The 23,404-nt window shown below is 39.6% G+C and overlaps 1 protein-coding gene across 4 annotated transcripts in view; it reads right to left on the bottom strand.

Annotated features, from left to right (window-relative positions):
• Positions 1–789: 789 nt before the first annotated feature.
• DAW1 (dynein assembly factor with WD repeats 1) overlaps positions 790–23,404 on the bottom strand; it is a 247,791-nt gene continuing 225,176 nt past the window's right edge. For 2 of the 4 annotated variants that reach the window (XR_006018445.1, XR_006018442.1), the window contains 5 exons: positions 15,962–16,136; positions 15,679–15,884; positions 8,455–8,587; positions 8,240–8,288; positions 790–3,734 (listed from right to left, as the gene is read on the bottom strand). The gene's annotated coding sequence lies outside the window, so the exon portion shown is untranslated. Of the gene's footprint in view, positions 5,379–8,239; positions 8,289–8,454; positions 8,588–11,351; positions 11,424–15,678; positions 15,885–15,961; positions 16,137–23,404 lie in introns of all 4 variants that reach the window. The other 2 variants (XR_006018444.1, XR_006018443.1) reach the window with 2 other exon arrangements.

The raw sequence follows: 23,404 nt of genomic DNA, 5'->3' as shown, positions 1-23,404 counted from the left end.
ATATCAAGCTAATGCTCTAAACACAACCAAGGCTCACTTTTTCTTTCTTACTCTTCTCTAGAAAGAACCTATGAAATCTTTTCACTCCCTTTTAAATCCCTGCCTTCCTACCCTTTGGAATCCTGCCCAAATCCCTTCCTGCCTACCACATATTCTCACATCCCCTCAGCTCTGCTCTCCAGATAACTATAGGACTGAGCACAGCGTCTGCCTGGATAACAGCCATCAACCCAGCCCTCTCTGCTCTGTGGTTTACACAGCTCTTGCAATGAATACATACTGACTCATGAAAATGATAACAGATGTGAAAAAATTACAGCTTTACCACCTGTTGCTAGTGTAATGGATTTAATTACTGGCAGACAGCTTGAATTATTTTGAGGTCTTTTAAAAAAGGAAGATTTCTTTCTCCCCTGTGGGAGATCCTTGTTGAGAAAATTGTGGTTCCATAAAGGCAATTCACTACAGGGGACAACCCTGCACCACAAAACCCTCTGGTTTCTTACAGATTCCTCCCTGCCAGGAATTTTCCCTTGCACCATTCTCTGATGTGTTAATTATTTCTTTGCCTAAATGACCTCAGTTATATACTTTCAAACTGTCCTTAAACTGACCATAATTTCAGCAGTTGCTTTGCCCACCATGCTGGTGTTCACCCTTATACTGACTGGTGCTTTTGCTACCTTCATTCACAAAAAAGAGAAAGAGCAGTAAAACTCAAGCCATACTCACTCCAGGTACTCATTTGTCACTGTTGTCCAGAGGGACGGTGAGAAAAACGACACAGAATTCAAGTCCAGGATCAAATGTGATTATTTAATTAATTACAAACTCATTTATATAACTTGGTTCGCAATAGAAAAATGACATGATTGGCCCATCGGTCAACCAGCCATCAAAGTGACTGGCTGAAAGGAATAGTTACCATTCTCAAAATACTATTCTCAATGAACCAAAACGATATCCACAGTATTCCACAACAACCTGTACCTGCAAAATAGTTTACAAAATAGCAAACCATTTCTCAGCTAGTTTGCGTGAGAACGGAGACTTTCGCAGGAGGCTGGAAAAACTGGAAAAATTTCTCTGCTAGCTTTTTTAGCATCTACACTCATTGCAACTGGAAAGATAACTGCAAATACGTCCTGTGTGAGCATTTTTTCATTCCAGCTCTGACCTTGCTCAGTAAAATCATTTCTGCTCAACATCTGTATGGGCATCTGAAAATTTCTGTATTGCTACTGATGAGAGACAATGGATTAAATTAAGCACTAGCATGTTTGAATTAGGTTGTATCTTCAGTATGTGCTTGAGGCTGGGAAAGTGGGAAAGAATATCCTTATTTATAGCATGATGTCTGCTGAGTGGTCACTGAGTTCAAGAGGTTAAACTGAGCTTCTTGATTATGGATTGACCTTGTAGTATCCAGACAGAGAAGGCAGAGGGCAAGCAGGAAAAGGAAGATCTTGTGCTATGCCCTCTATTCTCTGGTGGGGGAACTTGATCTAAGATCTGGACCTGTTTGGAGAAAATTTTGACTGAGTCCTTTGCGATCTGCATCGACTGGAAATCAGTGTGGGCATCATAGTTCTCTGGTCAGGAAAAAAAAGAATAAGGCAACCCCTGCATCCACAAGAAACTGCTTTCTGCATGCTGTAACACAAAGGTTCAAGGAGAAAACAGCCAACATGAGACAGAGCGCTGTAGGTACATTTGTCATACTGAAAAGTACCACTGTGTAAACAATTGGTTTCAAGACACCACTAGAGATACACTGTCAATTTAAAATATACCTGCTTAGTTAAGCGAGAGCTGTTGGAAGAGCACCTGTGACCCCAGAGACAAGGAGAAAGGAAAACAAGGAACCAGCAAGAAGGTAGCACTAAGGGCCTTATCTTAGCAAGCAACAAAAGCAGGTAAAGTACATGTTGAATCACAACACATATGCTGCTGAATTGTTGCCAGATAAGGGCTAGAAGAAAGAGAGAAAGTAAAACCAAATGTTAGAAAAGGAATAGAAAGGCATGATGTAAAGAAGATATAGTCTGCCTCCCACTTTTCTCTCACTTTTTCTCTCCAATCCACATTTTCTGCTTAGAGTGGTGCATTTAATTTTCTTTACCATCACTGTCAGCTACAGTGGGAGGTCATTTGTGCCATCATTATCAACATTGTCATATTGACTGCAGTCTGCAGCTCATATTTTGCTTGTCTTTTGCTAGTAAGCTCTTCCCAGTCCTATTTTTTGTCATTATAGGACCATCAGTAGTTGTTTTGGGTAGTTAAAAAAAATGAAAAAGAAAAACGAGAGAGAGAGAGAACAAAAGAAATATAGAAGAAAAAAGGCTTCTTTAAATTCAGCTGTCTGCTCTTCAGGAAGCTGATCACTCCACCTGAAATATCAGGAGTTGCTTAGCAATAGAAAGATGGCATCCTACCTGTCAGATGGCCCTTTTCAGATTATTTCCTAGATAAGTACAATAATTGGAGGGAAGCATCTTTTGTGGCTGGCTGCCCCCTTGCAATGTCTAGGTTAACACAAGGAGAAATGCTGCGCTTCAGCTACTGTGCTGCAGCTGCTGGCATCTGTTTTCTGGGGAATTAGAATATAACAGTACATGATACTGCTTTACCTAGCATTATTTTCAGCTAACATTATTTTTAAAATATTATTTTTAGTCCTATAAAGACATATTTAGGAATGACTGCCATCTGTCCAGACATAACAATAAAGAAAATAAATGTTTCACTAATGATCAGGAACTAAAGTTACTTCTTCTTGTGAAAGAGTGGTTATTAAAAGGCAGTTTTCCCCAAACAAGAACATATAATACAACAAAAATTATAATGGGAAAACCTACACATGAGCACGTGTCTATGTGTGTGTTTAGGAATTTTTATAATTCCAAGTGGTGTCTGCTCATCATTTTGCTGTCACTGTTACAGCCTCCTTAATTTTATTTATTTTTCTCCTTGTTGTTATCGCAGGGAAAGAGCACAAAAGCTCCTTCCCAGACCTGCATTTCTGCGTGTGGCCATGCAGTGGCACAGGAGACCAGGAATCTGTAGAATGTGGTGATTCTGAGGCAGGAACTGCTCAGGTGCGCGGGGTGGGAGCCTGACAGAAGAATGCCCACGTAGTTCAAAGCTCGGGCTGATGCCGGAGCAGCCGGCGGTGCCGCCCGATGGAGCCGGGGCTCGCTGCGGCGGGCACCGCCCGTGCGTCCCCGCCGGGGCAGGAGCAGAGCGGGGAAAACGCTGCCCTTCCTCTCTTTGTTTCTCTCCCTCTGCGCAGAGCTAGAAAGGCAGCATTATTTGGGGCACACTCTGCTCCAGCTCCTGTATGAGTTATCTACCCTCGGCTGCTGAATCCCGAGTGCTGACCCGCGGCAGGGCAGGAGCTCACACGGACGCGTCTGCCCGGCTGGCATGGCTGAATGCTTCTGCTGGGGTGCTCCCTGCTGGGCTGGTGCCACTCTGCGACAGTTCTGGCAGGCCTGCAAAGCCCAGTGCCTGCTCTGGGAAATGGCAGTCGTTTCTTTCCTTGCCTGGGAAAGGCTCAGGGTGCTCCGTGTACTGCATTTACCAGTTTTGTGGGTATTGCCTCTCTCTATTGACCAGGCTCCTGGACCCAGAACACCCATTTCACACCTGGTAAGGAGAAGATATCCACAGGTCCCCACTGTTCATCCTTGGTACACAGTGAAACCATCCTCAGGACGGATCTTCATCAGCTGTCAGAGAAATGAAAAAGCTGTTTCATTCAGTTGAGGAGGGCAGTGTGATGAGGGCTGTGTCCCTTCCTGACATTCTGCAGCAATACTGTGGCTGCAGAATCCTCAGTGCACCAGGACAGCACTGCTGAGGTCCCTGTAAATATATAAATGGAAGATGGGTCCATTTTGTGCAGCCCATGCTGGGATGGTCATGCTTTCTGTAGTCCAAGGGATATTACGCCTCATTCTTGGATCATTTCTACTAAAGGAACCATTTCTTCCCTGGCAGCAGGGAGGAGGGGGAAGAGTCTGCATGAGAATACTTAATGGCTTTGGCTGGATTTTATTTCAGGCTTTTAGATCTCCTCAGGGTGAATGAAACAGGTTCAATTTTAGAATTAATTTTTGGTTTTGAAATAGAGCTTTCTTCCCATTTTCCTAACACTAAAATTTAGAAGGGTCCTAAAACTGCGAGTCAAAGTCAAAGGGAAAAAAAAGCTGAAAAGAAGCATTGAATTCTGACCCCTTCCATTGCCAACATCATCCCTCCTGCCTCTTCCTTCAAGCAAGAGGAGACACACAGGATTTATTCTGAAGGCACAGACACATCATCTGTAGAGCACAGTAATAAACAAAGTGTCTAGGCTTTGGAGCTATTTATTCTGGTACAAAGACTGATAAAAGGTGTAACTAAACAATTAGCTGATTCAATTTACCCCTAATGATAACCTCAATGCGAGGAACTTCATTCCTCTACAATTAAACCCTTGTGCTCAGAGACACCACACACATCCCGTCCTGCGTAGGCGGTCACGACACACAGATAAGGACACACGGATCCTCCAGGTGGCGATACAGCCATATTTTCCTTCCCCCGCCCCCCCCCCCCCGAATTATACAGAAAAGCTGCTTAGATTCTGGAGAGCAAGAGCTTATGATTTATCTGTAAATATGGCATTTCTTTACATTATTTATTTATAGTGACAACTATTCAGTGTGTGTGTATATATATCTATGTATATACATCTATTTAAAACATATGTCTTTGTGTATATACATAGATGTACCCACATCTACTTCCCACTGATGCTGTGCAAGCTACATGTCTGCATTCTGCTCTGCCTCAGCTGAACTCTGCTGCAGATGAAGGAGGAAGATGTCCTGATGAGAAGGAATGAAGAGGGATGACAGCAGTTTAACTTCTATTTAATTAATCCATCATGATTGACTTCTGACGTTGCAGCAGTTGTGTTTAGTTTCTGCTGAGTGTCAGATCCGAAGACAGCTGCAGTCAGTGTTGCAAAGGAGAATGATCCAGACTGGGTGCTCCAATGGAGATGGTGCCCCACTGTTTTGGCTGTGGGGACTCCTGTGGGTGCAGAGGGTGACCTCACCGTTCTCCATGCTGGTTTCTGCCCAGCTCCAGAGTGGGAAAGCAGGGAGATAGGCTAAAGGGAAATCAGGCTGGGACACAAAATTAAAAGGAGGCTTCTCTTTGCCTCTTGATACTTGTGAAATATAAAAGTTTGAGCTGAAAGCAGGTGTAGCTTTAAATGCAAAATTTAAATCAAGTTGTTCCTTTGCAGTGAACAGTTTTTCTTGGCTGTACTCACACTGAGGTGGATCAGGAAATTTTTCCAATGCATTCTAGCTTCTATAGCACTGTAAGATACATCAGCTGCAGTTTAGATTTGGAAAAAAACAAATGACTGACAAAGCACTATTATTATTATGAGTTTACTTCTTCCCATGAACCAAAGTGGCATAGTTAACAGCATGCATGTTTGCCTCAGGATGCCATTTGGACTCTGACATGCCTCCTGGCTGGCTGTTACCCACAGCACACTGGGGTTTACATTTGCTTTTCTGAATCTCAGATTTCTGCAGACACCCCAGAAATGTTCTGATTCACTGTCCCTGTGGCACTTCCTGGTCAGTGAGCAGCCAACACAAGACACTTGTGGTAGAATATGGCATTTACTTTCATGAATTAATAAATTGTATAGCTGACCTAATATCTTTGAATATTGAAGTGGAATTTCAGCTTGAACATAAAATGTAAATCAATGGTTGAAGAAAATATTCCAAAATAGCACCACGGAAACCAGAGGAAATGAATTCATGTATAATTCAAACAGTTTAGCTAGGAGCAACTGTTCTATTTTAATACTACGAATGTTTCTAAATCAAAACCAGGTTCTGATGTTTGATTTCTTTTTCTTTGAGCCTGTTTTTTTTTGTAGATATGAATGGTAATTAAAAACAACAGTGAATTATGAAGCTATTAAAATCTGTGATTAAAAATTAAATAATGGAAGTTCTGTGATTTATGTTACTGAGCTCCTAAGGCACATTTAAAGCAAACTCACTAAGAAATTCATGCTACTTCCATGTCAGCCATTTTATTCAATACAAACCTCATTTACTGCAGAGATCTTACCAGGTTCCAGTTAATACTCAGTTAAAAATCTAGTTTATAGTATGGGTCAATATATTAACTTCTGAGCCCTATGTTATTAGTGGCCTCAGGTGGAAAACTATTTTAGAGCTTGCTAAAGATGAGTATTTTATCTCGTAGAAGGAAAGGCGATGTGTTTGGGGTGGGCTCTTCAAAGTCAGAGGTTATTTTTATGAGAAGTGGCACAGTCCATTTATGCAGCCCTTTTTGTGAGCCTGGTAGTGCCACTTGCCTGACTCTCATGGACTCAAAACTCAGCGCACATAAGAACTGATAAGATGAAGTGCCTGGTGGAGCTGGACTCTCTCTTAGGGCTGCAGAGCAATCAACACGCCCATCTTTCCTCAGCACACCATTACTATATTTTATATATTACATATATAAACAAGGGTTAGTACTACAGTTAATGGCCTCTGCCCAAGCACGTTGTTTGTTCCAGCTTGGTTTGAGGCTCCTGCCTTGGTAGCCCAGAATGTTCATGGGTTATGAACTGGATTTAACAACAGGATCTAATAGAAGGGAGTAATTAAATACCTAATTGCTGTTGCATAAGTGCTTTGAAACACTCCCATGTTTCAAATTTATGTAAACCACCTGGGAGAGAGCCCGAGGCTCACAGTGGATTTCTTCAGGTTTTAAACAAAAACTTTAGACATGAAGTTCCCACAGTGTTTCTTATTTTAATTGATGCAATTACTGTGAGAAACAATATCATTAGCCCACTTTCTGTTATTTATTTATAAAAAAATTCAGGTGCAGCACAATGATATTTTTCTTAGGCCTTGACATGATCCATCAATAAAGAAAGATTATTTAAATTACTCAGCAGCCTGGAGGCAAGGGCTGTTACTACGTATCATCCCACCTCAACAGGCAAGCACATAATTTTCTATACATTGATACAAATGACATGGATATTTTTTGAAATGCCATGATGTTGCAGCGGGGATTACTGCAACAAGCATATTTCAAACCAGGAGTCTCGTGGAAAGCGAAGTATATATGGCCAGATTCGTGGTAGATGTTTCAGAGTTGTTTATTTCTCCAGCCGCATGGCCGGGGCTCAGCTCAGGAACTCCCCCAGTCATGGGACCCCAGGGTCCTTGGCCACACCGGGGAACACAAACCAACCAATGGGGAACAAAGGTGACCAGGGGCAGGGAAACCCTGTGCCTCCCCTCAGGGCCCCTCTCCCAGGGCTCCATGGCAGGGGGGAGGGACCCCAACACCATGATGCAGAAAGAAAGAATATATTTGTTGTGGTATTTTTTTTTCTGTGAATCTAGAAAATAAGATTCAAAAAAATGCATGCTCTCTTTTGGCTATCACTGAAACCCTAAAGGACAGGTTTATAAACTGCTGGAAAGCATTCTGCATCAGAGTAATTCAATGCACAGAGGCCTTTTTCTCACCTTTAATGAATTACAAAAAAGAGAAACATAAACTCAGATTTTTGCACTGTCACTGCTCCCCACTGGGACAGACAGGCTGTAGAGATACTGATGGCATGAAGGGACCACCATTCAGCTGGCACCAAATGAACAAGACAACTACAGGAGCAGAAAACCTGCTTTATCACCTACAACCTTCTCCCTCACCCACCACAAAACAACAACTCCAAAGGACTGGCTTCTCTGGCATGGGTTGCAAATTATCACTGTCACAATTACTTTACTCCCTTTTCCTTCTTTACACTTTAAAAACAAAATGAGATCAGTCTGCAAGCAGATAATGAAACCTAGATGAGGAGATGGCCTCACAGAGAATAGAATGTGTACCCATGCTGATGTTGTAGGGATTGAAATTTATTATACTTTATGAGGCATAATCACTACATGTCTCTCTCATCACGGAATATTTTATCTCAGAGTGCTGTGCAGCTGATGTCTTGAGGTTTTCACATAAACATCTATTAAAAGGAGAAGCTAACAGGTCAAACTGCACTTTACTGCAGAAGAGAAAGCATCAAGGTTCAACAATAAATTTGAGGATATATACTGAGCCAGGCAAGAAATTGGTGAAAATCAAAGTCAGATCAAGATAAAAAAAGAGAACCATGGCTTACTCCATGTATCTTCTAGCTCACATGTCATCCAGCTCCTGTCCACGGGCACCTTGAGATGGGGAAATAAGGTTTGTTAACACAGAGGAGTGGCTGGAGTTTTTAAAATAAAGAATCATTTGTTGTAAAGCACTGCTACCCTTCCTTTAACAAAGCACTCACTTTGCTGTGGCTGCTGCTTACTACATGAAAGATAATCTACCCATTACTCTGTTTACCTGTTCATCAAACTTCTCATCCAGCTGGTGTTTCATCTACAAGCAGTTTGAAGCAAGCATGACATCTTTGGATCATGTACTTTGAAAAGATCCCATTGCTGTGAAGTCCAGGTGCCCAAAGGAAATGTTTATGCTAAAATAAAATGTAGTGACAAAACATAGGTATGCGGTTACAAAATGTTAAGGACAAATGCAACAGTCTGAACTGTTTCCTTCTGACTTCCTGGATTTGATGGTCCTGACTGCACCAATCTCTGGGAGATTGCTTGGCTGGAACTGAGAGCTGACCCAGAGCAAGTCACCACTAGCTCTGTAGGGGTCTGCCCTGCATAGATTCAAGATACTGAAACAATAGATAACCCTTTTATTTTATTTTCTTTAAGTCAGAGTCTTGGACATTCAAAATCTCAAGCTGCTGCATTAAAGTCCTGCTATAGGATTTGCCTAGATATATCCTTAATTATAGTACCTTACTGACTCCACATTGATGCAGCTTCCTGAATGCATTTGCACTGACAAATTGGAGTTGTAACAGATATCTTGGAATGTGGGAAGTTAAAAAAAAAAAGGCAGTAGGGAGGCAACATGTAAGCAGAGGAATATCTCTTTTATAATGCGTGTAGTGCTTGGAGTTTTAGCCCAGAGAGGCAGAGTGATGGAGCAGGAGATGGAGAGATCAATACTTCTTTACATTGTCTACTAGATGCTGAATCTGTCAGGAGGTGACCAAACCATAGCTAGAAAAGAAAAGGCAATATTCTCATAGTTATGCTTATCTAAAAGGATTGTGAATACTAAGATAGGAATTAAAAATGCTCCCAAAAATATATTGTTGAAAGTCTGAAGCCTGCACCAACCCTGAGGATACATGGTATTGCTTTTATTGTTATTTCTAATAATATTACTGGAAAAGTAAAGACTCTAAAATGATACTAATGAGAAATAATAGCAGAGGTTGTAGGTCCAGAGGTACTGCTCTCATATAGGGTTTGTGCTGCACAGCTAAAAAAGCACCAGAAGTTTTTCTAAAAGCATTGATTTGATTATTGTTTCATTTTGCTCACAATAACATACCTTTTTGGTTTTTTAAAGAATATTTTTTTCCTCTTGTTAATTCTCCTAGTTTTCCTGTCCTCACCTCTTGTTTATCGACAGGTTTTGCTCTAATCTAATTCAACTGAGCTGCTCTGTGTCCACTCATACCCTCAATTACCTTGCATGACATGCCCTTGGTAGCAAAGCATCTTTGCCTACTACAACTCTACTGCTGCACTTTCTTTGCCTGTCACTGCCATAGTTTGCTTTCTGCTTAAAGTATCAGTTCAGTTCTTCACCTGAGCAAACCTTAATGGATTTAGTGATAGTCTGCTCCTCTCCAGGCATGTGAGACCTGCTGAAGTAAGGCTTGATAACATTCCCTTGGTTTTTTTCATAGTGTCTGAGCAGAAATACAGCACAGGGATAGAGGATAATGCATTTGCTCAAAAATAATTCCTGATAAAGTTAAGGAAAATTTATTGCCTTTCATTTATAAATGGAGGTTCTGTTGTCCTGACTTCGGGAGCGTTCATGTCCCACACAAGTTACTCTACTGTTGTGACTTTCAGTAGCAGCAAACTGACTTTGTGCTGAGAGACACTGAGATTATCAGGTAGATGCTGCTGGATAACTGGAAATTCTGTGAAATGCTGGCCACACTGTGCAAATCTTTCTAAATCACGTTCACATTAACCTTAACACTACCTGTAGCAACATCCTGCTGATCTGGGCTTCAACAGCTCCTGTACAGGTGTTTTTGCAGACTGCTTTCTCTAACCTGACTGTTAATAGTTACAGAGTGGGAATATTTGTCAGGTTACCAACTCTTTTGACAATCTGGATAAGAAACAATATTATAAATAAGGCAGCTTCCATGATTAAGTATCCAGATTATACAGTCCTTATTCAGCCAAATCTTTATAACCAGTGAGTAAACATATTCCATAAGAAAACCTGGCTGAGGAAGCATTGCAAAGCTAGGTCAAGCAGCTCCACTCTGAAGGGTACTTCATGATGAGGAACATTGTAGCAACCCTCTCAAAAAGCTATAGTTGTCTAGATGTCAATTTATCAGCTAGTGCCACTCTTTGTTTTTATTATAGCTACAGATATAGCTGTCTAATACCTAAGGGTAGCCTATAAAACTTATATTTTTTGAAGGTAAGACTTGTAGAACTTATTCATACATGGTAAAGACTAATTCGAATACAGTTCATGGGTGTTTTGTTGTGTTGGACATGACCATTAAAATAGCATGTATGTCATCAATACCCAAGTTAGTAAAATGCAGCAAGGGAGAGAAAAGAAAATCAATTTCTAGAACTTTGAGAGTGGCTTGTGCTCTGCTTCCCTCCTGAGATTTTCAGCCTCTCAAAGAACTAGTTTAACACCCTGCAGGTCCTGTCTTCTCCTTAATGGAAATGCTTCAGTCACATTTTATGTTCCCTTTGAAAAATCAGACATCTTTAAGAATACTATCTCTGAAAATATAGAAAACTCTATTTCGCTATTCAGTACTTTATGGAGATTAATAATCCAGTTAATACAAGTGCCTGTAGCTATTCCTGTCAGACAGGATCATTTTAATCCTCTCTTTGAATCCCCTGTATTTAGCTAGTTAGTTGTGGTAAGCATGAATTCCAACAGAAATATCACTCACAGCACTCAGTATTTTCAGGTGTGTTGTATTCTTGTTAGAGTCTATGGGACGTGTGTGACAGCATTAGTACCTAAACTGCCATGCTAAGACATTGCAAAACAAACCTCCAATTAGCTTGAGGAAAAATAGAGTAACAGATCTTCTCTAGGGTAGATACATTTGCTTCATATCTAAGAAAGGCATGCTTCAGTTATCTTACCAGGGCTTAACAGCTCTGTCCCTGGCTCAAATTTGTTGTTGACATTGTAGCCATAACAGGGCAGAGGATGACCTGTTGTTCATACAGGAGAAGGAAAAGGAGTTAATTTTGTTATGGAGAACACAATGTACCACAGGTATGGTACAAATATGTAGCATTTAGCTCACAAATTTGCTGAGCTATCACCTATTCCAACTAAGCATTCAAGGCTGCTACCTGAGAGGTCTCTGAGAAAATTTAATAGTATGAGAGGAAAAAAGAGTATGCAGGACCTCATGGTTTGTTTTGTAAGAATGAAAAAGAGGAAGAGGAATTCAGCTCAGAGTAAAGCCCTTGTTTGCAGACCTGTTAGGGAGCACATCTGACTGTGGCTGAGCACTGCTCCGTATCCCAAGGGTGCGAACATTGATCCTGTCCACTTGTAAGGCAATTTCACACACACACAGAAACCTGCTGGTAACAGCACCTTAACACTGGCTTCACCCTGGCTGCAAGGGTGATCTTCCACAGGCACCCCAATCACCCAGCAACAGGAGCAACGGGACAGGGCTGCTTTTATAGACACTAAAAGATAACACAGCACAGGCTTTACATTAGCTAGCAACAAAATTGTTTTACTCATTTATCTTCTGCTCTTTTTTTACCTTCTTACAGTGAACTGAATTCTAATTCCAGTTTTCATTCAAATTGCTTTTAGATTCAGCATTTTGAAATGCTCTTCTGTGTTCAGCACTGCTCTCCTGCCTAAGCAGCCATTCCCCACCTCCCCTGTGTCTCTAACGTTTAGAGCAAGCAAGAATGTCCTCTCTTAGCCTCTCTTGTAGCAGACTACACAAGCTAAGCTAAGCTTTGTGCCAAACCAGCTCTCCCTCTCCAGGTGATCTCAGAAACACTGTTCTTCACCTGTTTCAGTTTATACCCACTGAATTTGTTCTCTAACATGAATTGTCAGAAATGCATGGTGAACACCAGTATATCTGAAGGGGTTTGAATCACAGAACAACAGGTTAGAAGGGACCTCAAGGATCATCTGGTCCAACCTTTCTTGGGAGACGCACTGTCTAGACAAGATGGTCCAGCAGCCAGTCAAGGCAAATCTTAGAAGTGTCCAGTGTTGGGGGATCTGTCATTTCCCTGGGGAGATTATTCCAAGAGTTAATTGTTCTCACGGTGAAAAATTTTCCTTACATCTTCAGCTTTGTAGTCACTTTTTAAATATAGGAACATGGTGCACACAAATAGTTCCCTATCCCTGGTATCCTTCCCTATGTCATGTTCAGAAATGCTGAAAGGTAAATACAGATGTTTGGAGGAATCTGAAAGATATACTGACTATCTCAGCATATATCAACCTGATGCTAAAGAGTGTCTGGAAGAAAGGCTGTGAGAGAAAATTGCCTTAGAAATGCTGACCAAAATCCTTGTCTACTGTTCCCTCTCTACACTGCAGATTTATATCAGGTTTTATATTGCCACTGGATTTACAGGGCCAGGATCTTGCACAGAATCAGATGATTGTTGTGGGTTCCAACCCAAACCATTTTGTGATTCTATGATACAATATTGCGTGGGGTTTAAATTATAAATACAGATGTAGCACCAAAATTTATGTCAAAGCTCTCTTCTCTGTAACTGAGGGGCTTGGATTAACCCTTTACTTCTGCTGCTCCCTGCTCTGCCAGACACATATGGGCTCTGTGCAGGAAGGTGTAGTACTCAGTCCTCATATAATTGACAGCAAACATAAATATCAAAATAAGTTTTAAAATATTTTCTAGGTAGCTCTTGCATTCTCTCCCTTGCACAACACCTACTGAGCTGTGACCAACAGCCACGCTAGAGAAACTATATTTTAAAATTTCTTTTACCAGCGTGTCTAACAGTTTGACTGCAGAGCCGCAGCCCCTATAACTAGTATCTCTGCTGTCACTTCAGTGATTTGGAAAGGACTTTTACCTGCTGCAAAGCTAGATTTGTTACATGATGACTTGAAAAAAATCTGAATTTTTATTTCAATGTTTATGTAAAATTATCTTTTAAAATTCACATATCACACAACAAAAGACAGCAAGAACAGAAAAGGAAATGCATAATTTCTTTAGAAATAAACAAAACTTTTAAAATTAGCATTACTGTCAATTGTTACTCTGTGGCAGTAAGTACTACTTCTTTCCCTAGAAGGTACTCTTAAAGTCCTGTGTTATGGTTATTGCATTTCCCTTTCCACTTTCTCAGCTGCTCAATATCCAGAACATCATGAGATATAGGCATCCTGCAAAATGGCTGTTGCTGTGGACACCTCATATATTTAATTGAGGAAAAAATAGCTGAATAAGCTTTCATTTACAAATCAACAAAAGCTGCTTTGACAGCCTTAACTTGAGGATAGCTTTCTTTTCTTCTGCTTTCTTTATACCTCCTGTTTCAGTTTTGTTATCTATTCACAAAACAAATGTTTCCACTTAATTTTCTATCCTGTTTCTTTCTGTATTTGAACAGGAAATGTTTTTAGGAAATCCAGAACGAGGACTTAACACTTGAGATGGGAATGGTGGCCATTCTGTATTTCTTTTTACAGTAGTACTAATGTTCGAATGGGCTCATTTTGTGCTTTGACCAGGATAAATCAGTACCCTGAGCACACATATTATGCAATATTATGACTGCAAAAAAAAGTCTATATATCTCAGCTGTGAGCAATTATTCTCCCTTGCAAATGCCTTCAGTGTCTAGGGCCCAACTGACGAGTTTGAGATAAGTGAATGTACTGCTTTTTAAAGATACCCCAAACAACTATTTCTCATTTACACATAGATGAGATAGAACAGCTGGGTTGAAGTTAAATGGGGTTCTTTAAAAGTCTCAGCTCCAGCCTATTTGTCTTTGGGGAAGAGAAGTCTGTGCACATTTAACTTTTTCAAGAGCAGTTGTGCAAATCAACCAGAACCATCACCTTTGTTTACACTTTAATGAGTTTAAATTCTTTTTAAACCTGAGCTGATCCAACCCTCTCATTTGCATTTCTTTCTTCCAGAAAAGCTCCATATCTTCCCTAAGTAGTCTCTAGAAACCAAAACAATGTTTCTTGCAGAGATTTCAGAAGAAATTCTGTTTCCTGGCAACCTCTACACATGAGGATAGGCAGAGTTCTGCTTCTCCCCTAACCAGCCTTGTTCCCTCCTAGAACAGCTGATAATTGCAGCACATCTGGGGCAGGAGAAAAACTTCAGCAGAGTTCTGGTCTGGACTGTAAACCCCCCAACACGGCACATGGCAAGTTAATCCAGCCCTGACTTAGCCTCTGGATAGATGGCTAATAGGGTAAAGTCATGGCTCAGCCATATGGTGGAGCCTATTTGCCATATGTTCTACCATATGCTTTAATACTGCTCATAAATTTCCTTAATAAATTAATGAAAAATTAAAGGGATACCCTGCTATATCTAAACACAGATTTGATCAGTGGATTGGCTGTTTTGCCTCACTGCTATTTTCAGTTCCTGGATAATTTTATTCCAAAACTATCAGTAATTCTAAAGAATAAAATAGCAGTATTTGTACAACCATGTAAATCTGAGATCACTGAATTTGAGTGTACTTACAAATACTCAAATACACCTAAAAGGAATTCACAGGTGTCACAGAAGTGGAATATTCACTTGGCAGTTCCTGAATGCCTGAGAGACTTCTAATGTTTGTTCAGTTCCTCTGTGATCTCTTTATTTGACTTTGAATGATCTGTTTAGTTGCTTAACATTTAATAGAGTAAAAATTCTATGAATTCTATGAAAATTCTATGAATTTTTACTAATATACATGGTATCAGAGGGTGGTTCATATCTTTTAAAAGGGATTTTGTGTCTTGGAAACAATCAAATTTCTAGATGAAGTCAATGACAATTCCAGAACTGGTTCCTCAAGGTAGAAGAAGCCACAGCAAGTACTGAAATCAATAGAGAGCCCTAGAAGCAATTGTGAGGATGTAGAAGAGATGTTGAAAGCCTTTACTTGGCTTTACTCATTAAGAACTCTGTAACTTAGTGAATTTGCAGGTTGCTTTGGTGCTGTATCAATGACAATAAAGTTTTAAATTCCTAGAAAATGAGTATCAATGTATCCTGATAGCTGCACCCTTGGAGTGACTGTAATGATTAAAAAAACATTGACTTATCCACCAAAATCTGGTCCTTACATGAAGCAATCAGTCTGGGAAAGGGAAAAAAGGTCGCAACATGGGAACTTGACCGAGGAAAACCAGGCTTGAGGGATACCACATGCTGAGACTCCCCAGTCACAAAAAATATTCACAGAATGGAACTGTGCTTACCTGTTTTCCAGGGATTTTGAGAGCTGCATACATTCACTGTGCATTCACACTGTTGTGTTGAATATTCCATTAGATTCTGCTGTATTCCCTCTTGATGGGCTGGAAAGAGTGGTTCTTTTTCATTGTTCTGTGTTTGTGGTTTTTTCAAAAGCAATCCACAACTCAAACAAGTGGGAATAATGCCTCCTACTGTACCGTCATGGGAACTGTTGATGCACATAGACAAGCATTAGCATAAAGGATAATAAATATAAATAAACTGTGAATTGAATAAAAGGCATACATCGGCTATTCTGCATGGATCTCATGAGCAGCTTCATTTATCTTTCATGAAGGGTCCCTGGTGTCCAAGTAGGTTCATCCATATCCACGAGAGCTTGAACCACGTTGTGCAAATACTGAAGGTTCATGCTGTGGCTCTCCTGTGATTCCCCAGAGCAGAGACACTCCGAGTGAGGCTGTGAAAAAAAGAAAGTTTAAAAGTAAGTCTGACTTCTAGTAGTGTTTCAGGTAGATTTATGGGGTGGGGAAAATGTTGTTGGGGTTTTTTTTTATTTTTATCAGATTAAACCCAAGAAATTAAATTCTCTAAATCTATTATAGTATTATGGTATCACTTTCGACAAACATAAATTTTTTTAGCAAGAGTAATCCTTTTTGTTTGATAACTTGTCAATTCTAGGGAATCTGAGGGAAAAGAATGAATAATATTTGGGTAGTTTACCCCCTGAATGTAAACTGCAGTTTTGTAGAAAAAGAGAATAAATAGAGACTGTATGTTCTGCTGCTCAAATTCTTCTCCATGGTCTTCACTTTGCCCTTACCCTGGGCTCTGGGCAGTTGGCTCAGGGAGACAGATGCTGAGCTGGCATTTCCTCCACCTAAAACTTGATTTTGATTTGCTTTTTAAAATATGCATACCAAAAACTGTACAAACTACAAAAAAGAAAAGGCAACTAGAAATTCTCAGCTTCAAATAACAATGTTAATTTTTAATTAAGACAAATATTTATGATCTAGCAGACAGTTTTAGAGAACTGAAGTTACAGATCTATTTCTGGATTCCTATTTTAGGTCTCAATGCCAGATACTAAGTACTTTGCTTTGTTTGCTCAATTTAGATAGTCTTGCTGGCTTCAAATGAGCCTGCTCCTATGTTTAAATCCCTGGATGAATAAGCCCCTCAATCTGGCCATATTAAAAAAATTGCATTATGTATAAGGAAACTCCCAGGACTTTTACTGATATCTCTTGTGGAAATATTTGAGTTATCTCAATGTCAATAAGACCAACAGCTTAAAACCTGTGAAAGACACAAAGCTTTACAGAGCGACCAAAGTTAATTTAAACTGCAAATACGATAATAAGCTGGAATAAGAGTTCCAAAAGATTATTTATCGATATAAGTCTTAGGCATCTTTGATTTTCCTGTAAATTTGAAACTGATATCTGCATTAATAGTTTTGCAGTATTTTATGTCACCAGAATAAATTAGTTTTAATGAACTGACACTGTTTTCAAAAGGCCTTTGGCAGTGTGCAAGCAGACATTTTGTGCAGACTTTTAGCATTTTTCTTTTTTAATTTATGTTTTTTAAGATATCATGAGTTGTCTGCACTGTGCCATGAATTGTAGGGTTTGGCTACACTGTTAATCTGGAAGCCATCCATTTCATCCATCTGTGGTATGGGGCAAAAAGCCATTCATGAAAGCCCTAGAATAATTTTTATCTGATGTCAATGAGGACAGCTTAGTTTTAGAAAAATTGTTCCATTTTATAAGAGGCCTGGCCCAAGAAAGCATGAGAACATAAGCCATGTTTTTGTTCAGCTTTACATAGTTCCACTTATTTCAGTCCTTTGACAAGAAACTGAGTGACAATTATTACACATATTATAATTGCAGAAACTCAATTTCCTTTACTCCTTAAAAGCTGAAAAAAAGCTATTCTAAATCAAAGGATTTTACTCTTGGGCTTGTCAAAACTTCATGAATAATACAGATTCACAGAAGTCCTGTTTGAAAATGTCACAGTCTTCTTATCATCACTGAGTTTTGGAACTGGAATAATTTATTATTCTTACTTTATTGTATTTTTTTCTTTCTTAGAAGAGTAAGGGGTAAGGAAACGGTGTTTACACCTGATTAGGTTTTCCTTGGTTTTGGTATCACGTCCTTATCACAGTGTCTAGATGCTCAGTAAATGATGTATTTACCCTGTGTGCAGAAGAGCACAAATGTATTGCCCCAATCCAGGCCCTGAACACACCCTGTGTTTGGATAAAGGCACGAACTCCCAGGTGCTGCTTCTATCAGCCCCTGCAATGGAAACTGTTCACCCCAAATTAACCTGTTTTGCTCAGGAAGTGACTTGGATAATAAGGCTCAGGAGCAGACACAGAGAACACAGCATCAACCCTGGGACTATTTGCTGCTACAGGAATTAAAACAAGGTGAATTCAGCATGATGTTTCACAAAGATCCAGATTTACCCCACTGCCTCCAATGCAGAGTTCTAACAGCATTACCTGCTAAAAAATCCCCAAACCAACAAACCAATAGCAGCAATAATACTTCATTCAATTAAGATAGCTCCTGCCCTTTTCTTGCTGGAATTTCCTCCTCTTCATCTGATTTTCATTGAATTGCATTTAAAAATAACAAAGTCTAGATAACAGAGAGACATATACATATCTTCAAAAGAAATTATTTATAGTGACCCCCTGAAGATTACACCAACATTATATATTCCTTCTATACATAGCACCATGTGTTTCTTGCTCTGTATTTTCCTAGTGTTATTTTTCAGTAGAGAATGTGTTCAATATATAGGCAAGAATTCAGAAATCCATATTTAGAAATGTATAGCCAAAGCCTTCATATTTTCTTGAAGCTGTATGGCTTAATAGTATCTCTGTAGGTGGAATATTAATGTTTTCAAATAAATTAATTCATAAAAAGACCAGTGACTTAAAAAAAAACAAAACATACACACCTGCATCATCAAACTATATATTGCCATATTAATGTTCAACTGTGCAACAGAGCTGGGTGATGAGCTGTAAACCCATGAGGAATGATAGCTAGAAATGTGCTTCAGCTTCAGTTTCCATTATTCTTGGCTTTAATATGTGTGTGTGGTTGGGGTTGAGGCTCATTTCTATTCCCCTTGTTTCGAGAGAGAGTCAGAACAGTAGGAAAAGCAAGCAAATAGTTTAAACTGTAGCATTCAAAAATTGCTATGAAATAAAATCCACATATTAAGACCAAAATGGGAAAGGCTCATTTTTTTTTGGTATGCTATCTTCTACTGGGTTTCATTTTTCCAAAAGAAGAAAACTCATAAAGAAATGAACTACAGAACTACGTTCGGGCTTGAAAACTATTACAGAACTTTGAGCTGCATATACTTATGGCATAGAGTGGAATAGAGCATCAAGGATGTAATCATAGCTATTTAATATGATCAACATCTTTTGACTGAATTCAAGGGAAAGCCAGCTACCAAAATAAGGTATTGTATCACCAAAAGTCTAATCTAACCCATCTTTCCTTGTTTGCGAACTCTGCCATTACATACGTTTTTTAAACACAATTTTCTAAGGCTGGATATCTGTTTAAGGTCAAGGATACCACTTCTGCTAACTGAACATTTCAAAATATGTAACAAGTAGATTTTCTTGCAGTGCCTGGCCTTGGAATGGGGCAATTTATTAGCATTTCTTTTCACTAGACAATTAACTGAAGCCAGATAATTGAGTTATTTCTCTTCAGTAAGGTTAACTTCAGTAAAAGACCATACAGTGAAGTAACACAAAGGTGGTACTTATTATGGTATAATAATGGTAATTATTTATGTCTCTTGTGACTATTCAAGTGCTACATCTCTATACTCTAGTAAAATTGCTATTATATACTCTTTAATTGTTAGAGGAATGGCACGTGCTTTATGGAAATGATAGAAGAGGAGCAGTAGGAGACGGAGGAGGGTTAAAGACATTAAATTAGTGTCTGTCTTTGGCTAGTCATGGGAACAGCTGACGGTGCTGATTCAGGATCCATCATGCCCCATAGCAGCCACTTCACAAGGAAAATGTCACCACAGCACTTACATTAATGGCTTTTGAGCACAGAAAGACCTCAGTTAGGAGGCTCTGAAACATCACTCAAGGTAACCTGTCAGTAAAGAGAAATTCATACTACCAAACTACTACAATTTTGTATCTCCAAAGGTGCTTCCAATACTTTCAGTACTCTATTCATTTGGTTTTGTTATTGGTACATCTGCTGCATGGTTTTCATTGATTTCTCATGAAAATGTTCCTTTTGAGGCAGTTGTATTCTATCACAACTCAGGAACAATGGACCACAGCAGCACGTTGAATCTCAATCTCCAAAACAGTGGAAAAGAACAAATTAACAAAAATAGGCTCCATCTATCTCTTTTCCCTACAATTCTGTAAACTACCAAACATAAGCCATTGTTGACTTTTGCTAACATCAGTGTGGAATCCTAATGAGTAAAATCTAAGTGAGATAAAATGGAGTTACATATTTACCATTGGGGCAATAATTTCCAGTAGCAGTTTGGCAGCCATGTGTGTAATGCAGAATACTTCTGCAATAGAAAAAAGCACTACAATCTTTTCTTTAGCTGCAGTAAGATTTGACTGGAGCTGTAAAAGCTTCAGGAGAAGAGGAGAACCTCTAAGTTTGAAGAGTAGAGAAGCTTGTAAACATGTATTACTAATACAAGGTGGTTGACAGCCCTGTGTGAGGTTTCTATAGAAGAGTGCCAAGACAGTATATATTAAAGAGAAATCTGATGGTTCCAATGAGTCTTTTGTTCCTTTCACTGCTCTCCTATTCCAGTTAAAATACATAGCAACATAGTACTCAACCTTGATCTGAGCTCTGCACAACTGAGATTTATTAGGACAATAATCAGCACAGCCCTCTGGCTGTGAGTTCAATAACAATGACCCTATTTGAAAAGTTGTTTATATTCCTCAAGTTTGTATCTAAAACACAGCCGGTTTTCAAGGTGCCCCTGTTCCCCTCAGTACTCAAGCCTCTTGACTAGTCACATGGAATAGCTGTCATGGAAAGAAATCCTTTGACATCAGAAACATGAAATATGTGCTTCCGGGATGTGAAGGAATATGCCTCAACTCTCTACTCACTCCTGCATTTCAAGGTTGCTTTGCATACTTCACAGCAGCTTTCTCTGCCCAAGTCTGGCTATTACTTCAAGGACTGGGCCAGTCAAAATACCTTAGCACTGACCTGTATTGAAAACTTGATCCTTTCCTCTCTTTAAAAATTGCTTAAAAGTCTCTATAAATGCACTTGCTGTTCACAATTGCCCCAGAAAAATCTTTTAAGGAGTTTTCGGTTTCTTAAATGTTTATCCAGCCACTCTTCAGATGGTTGGCTCGTTGGCCTGTTACTTTAATTGACTTAGGTGGATGTGCAGCTATTTTAGCCCGAGGATGCTGAGTGGACAGCTTATGTGTTTAAGGCAGACAGTCAGCTACATTTCTATCCCTTGGTTTCCCGAGGCTAAGGAAATAGGTTAATGGGATAGAAATACACACTGGGTGTAGGATAAGGACTATTTTTACTTGCAACCTGCCGTATTATTAACACATTTTAAACATGGAGACACCACTTTTGATTTGACACACAAGATGGCTTGGAAATGAGTTAAAATTGTCACTGTTATTCTCTGTTTCTTTTTTACAGCTGTATTTTGTTTGAGTAGAAGTGGCAGTTCTGGTCAAGCTGAGAGGCCCAGTATGCATCCCTTAAAAATGTCAAACAAAACATTTTGTGTATCCTATCTATAGTGGAAAATAGGAGTATAAAAACAAAAGCAGTATAATATAACCAGAAGCTGATTAGTCCATCTTTAATTCTCTAAAATAAAATAAATTTCTACACCTTTCTTATAACACAAAAGGTTCTGAATGTCGTTGTACGACATTACTTCTTGCAAAACATTACGATTTTACAGTCTATTATAAACTTGATTGATTTGGTTTTTTTGGTCTTTGTTGTCTGGGTTTTTTTCCCAGAAATGCAGATATTGCGCATTAAAAGAGAAACTTTTAATATAATAAGGTTTATTCAGCACATGTCTTTTCTTCCTGGTGTCAGCTGGAATTGACTGTCACAGGAAAGCATCAAGAAAACAATGTGCTCTATACAGACTTCTAAATTTGGAAAATCTGCATCCTTCCTTCAGCACAGGGCTCTGAGTGTTAGTAATTCAGACAGGAAGGTATCATGACAACTCTGCACGCTCTTCTGAAACAACCTGTTCTCTCATCCTCTTCACACACACACAGGACATTCTAATCCCTCGCTTACCTGCGGTACCCTCTTGTTTGTCTTTCGTTCCATCTCCTCTGGACTCTCAAGAGCCTATTACTCATTTAATAGACAGGGATCAGTGGGCTTTGTATAAAATGGAAGCAACAGTGGATTAGTAAAAATATTAATTCTTTGGGTGGAATCAACAGTGCTATTTAGTAGAAGCCCTTCACTACTAAATGCTGGGCGTGTCAGGGGCAGCATCCATTTCTGTACATCTGCTGCAAGGTACAGTGCCTTCAGTCATCTTAATTCTCATCCCTTCCCCTCCTGCTGTGCAGAAGAGTGATTATCCACTAAAATCTGAAACCTGGATGTGAAATAACTCAGAAGTACTGCACTGATTGGTGGTTAGTGCTGCTGCAGCCTCCATCCAAGGCATTGCCACCATCAACATATGTTAGGTGTCAGAGCTGTCAAATGCTCTATCTAGAATCCTCTTGTTCTGAGGCATTGCATGCAAGTCTCTATAGTGATACCCAAGCGGGTGCAGAAAAGGCCTTGACAGTGTGCTAGCCCTGTTCTACACAAAACACTGGGCTTTTATCAACACTTCTAATCATAAATCCAGAACCATCACAAGCCACGATGGAAAAAGTTAACTCAATCCCAGCCACTACCAGTACACTCAAACTGTGTGGCTTTTATAATGGCTGCTCAAATACAACATTTTTCCTCTTTAGAGGAAGGCCAGAATCACTTCTTCTGCTATAGCAATGTATATATATATTGAAATCCTTTTCAATAAATCCAAACCACTGCTATGGCTCAATTTCAAAGTTAAAGAGTAAGTGGAGTTAATTTTCTCTAGGGACATAAAAATACTAGTAGTTTATAAGCAGAGGCTTCCCCAGAACATCTTCCAAAGAAGGAGTATGAAGGATAAAGTGAGCAATAGTTGCAGTTGGATGAATTCATGTAGATAAATTTCCTGCAGTTTTCAGAAAAAATTGAATTAAGGAAGACAAGCTGCCATCCCACACCAGGAGACTTGCAGGGGGAAGTTTTTACACAAACAGATTTGTGCAATCACAGGGCCCCCACCTGTTTTTGTCCTTCTACCCGCTTTAGCCTCTACTTACAGCCTCCAGCCCCCTTGGATTACTGGTTTATTTCCAGCATCCTGGCCTTCTGAGGCTGCTTTTGGCCTCTACTTTTTTCCTGTCTCTGACCCACTATTGTCCACCGCCTCTGTTCAGCCTCAATTTTATTCTGGACTACAATGACCTTTGGGTCTATCAAACCCTTTTGTCTCTACTCTTTTTAGCCTCACACAAACTTTCAGCCTACTACCCCTTCCAACTGCTACACGTTTTCTGGCCTTGCCTCTTTCTCCCAGCCTCTATTTTAT

The sequence above is a fragment of the Corvus kubaryi genome, unplaced genomic scaffold (assembly GCF_017639235.1).
Source record: "Corvus kubaryi isolate FWS band 111438036 unplaced genomic scaffold, C.kubaryi_AGA036_p1.0 37397, whole genome shotgun sequence".
Taxonomy (NCBI): domain Eukaryota; kingdom Metazoa; phylum Chordata; class Aves; order Passeriformes; family Corvidae; genus Corvus; species Corvus kubaryi.
This window is presented reverse-complemented; position numbering and strand designations above follow the sequence as displayed.